Here is a 2,172-nt window from a genome sequence, read left to right as displayed (position 1 = left end):
CAAATTTCAAAATTGAGTGGTCCAAACTTTTTCAAATGAAAATGTGACCATTAGAGAAAATGTAGGTCTTGATGAGTGGAACAAACTTTGTATTCATGAGTTTTCCATTTGAGGCCATCTAGGGTTCCAAAATCCATCTTACAACTTTTGAAAATTTAAATTTCAAATTTATACAATCAATGTCGCGCATTTGTATAATTATTATTAAAGAAACAAAAGTTTAACGTCCAAATGACCCAAAAACAAAGTATCTGTCTAAAGCCAACAATTTTTTAAAATTTAGTTGGCCATTATATTTTTGCATTAACACAATATTCATTATGAATAACATTTATTTTGAATAATATGAAATATTTGAAAGACAATTGTGTTAATAATTTTTATACCGATGAGTAGAGCAGAATAAAATCAATGTGTATTTTTTAAACAATTTTATCAGATTTATTTAATTTATAATGCATTTAACAATGTAAAAAGAAAAAAAAAGGAAAAATCAAATTATGGCGCCTAAACTGGCGCCATAAATTGGTGAAAACCCTTTAGTCCCGGGCCGAGCTAGCGCCCGGGACTAAAGGTGCCCTGCCCTATAAAGGGCAGAGGCCTTCTTCCTCCTGCCCACTGCGCCCGCGTCCGTCGTCTTCCTCCTGCCCTAACCGCAACGCGCGCGACCCCTCGTCTTCTCCGTCGCTGCTCCGTCGTCGTTGCTCGAGCGCCGCCCCGAGGATGCCCCGCCGCCGTACGCCGCGCTCCCTCCTCCTGTATCCCTCTCTCCTCTCTTTCTCTCCTTCTCTCGCGCGTGTGCCCGCCGTCGCCTACGCCGCGCGCCCGCGCCGCCGCCGTACGCGCCCGCGCCGCCGTCGTACACCGACAACGCTGCGGGCGGGGGGCAGTTGCGCGGGCCCCACGCCGTACACCGTCGGGCACGCGCGCCCCCACCGGCCGGCGGCGCAGCCGCCGAGCCCCGGCCCTGTGCGCCCGAGCCCGTGGGATAGGCCTTGTTTAGTTCCTCTTCGTCACATTAAATCTTTAGATGCATGCATGAAGTATTAAATATAGACAAAAATAAAAACTACTTGCACAATTTGGTCGGAATTGATGAGACGTACATGATTCGATAATATTTGTCAAATACAAACGAAAGTAGTACTATTCCTATTTTGCAAATAGACGAAAATAAAAAACTAATTGCACTGTTTACCTGTAATTTGTAAGATGAATCTTTTGAGCCTAATTATTTCATAATTGGACAATGTTTGTCCAATAAAAATGAAAGTGCTACAGTAGCCAAAAACTGTAATTTTTGCGAACTAAACACAGCCTGAGAAATGAAAATGAAAAAATATGAATAAACAAAGAAATAACTATAGTGATGTTCACGTAATATATATACGATGTTCTTTAAATTTTTTTCTTTGTTACGTGTTTTTATTTTTTTCTTATGCTTTGCTCTAGTTATTATTTGTCTTACATTATATATTTATTTATTTTTATGTATATTATAGTACCAATTTCTTATAAATCTAGAATATTGCCAACTCAAATTCATATATATTTATTTATTTTCATGTATATTATAGTACCAATTTATTATTTATTTTCACGTAATATATATACAATGTTCTTTAATGTAATTAGTGATGTTCTATGGTGTATTTAGTTTTTTTCACGTAATATATATTTGATGTTCTATAACATATTTTAGCGATGTTCACATAGTATACATATAGTGTTCTGTGATGTATTTAGTGATGTTCACACAATATATATGCGATGTGATGTTCTATAATTTATTTAGTTATGTTCTATGGTGTATTTAGTAATGTTCACTTACTATTAGTGGTACAATTGGTGCTATAATTAGTGGTACAATTAGTGGTATAAATTAGTGGTACAATTATGATATATTTAATTGTTAGCAAATGATATACTCTAAACCCTAAACCTAAGCCCTAAGCCCTAAGCCCTAAACCCTAAACCCTAAACCCTAAACCCTAGTTTTATATATTGTTTCCTTGTCAGGTATACACAGTAGTGCTAGTAGTCATGTGTCACATATTTCTGCAGAAATGGCCGATCCGAGAGAACACGAAGAGGAAATGATGAACCTGATCTGCGGTCCCACTGAAGAAGTTTATCACGATGATCACGAAGGCGATGAGAACCCTGAGGGCA

Source organism: Sorghum bicolor, chromosome 10 (assembly GCF_000003195.3).
Source record: "Sorghum bicolor cultivar BTx623 chromosome 10, Sorghum_bicolor_NCBIv3, whole genome shotgun sequence".
NCBI lineage: Eukaryota > Viridiplantae > Streptophyta > Magnoliopsida > Poales > Poaceae > Sorghum > Sorghum bicolor.
Note: the sequence above shows the minus strand (reverse complement) of the source record.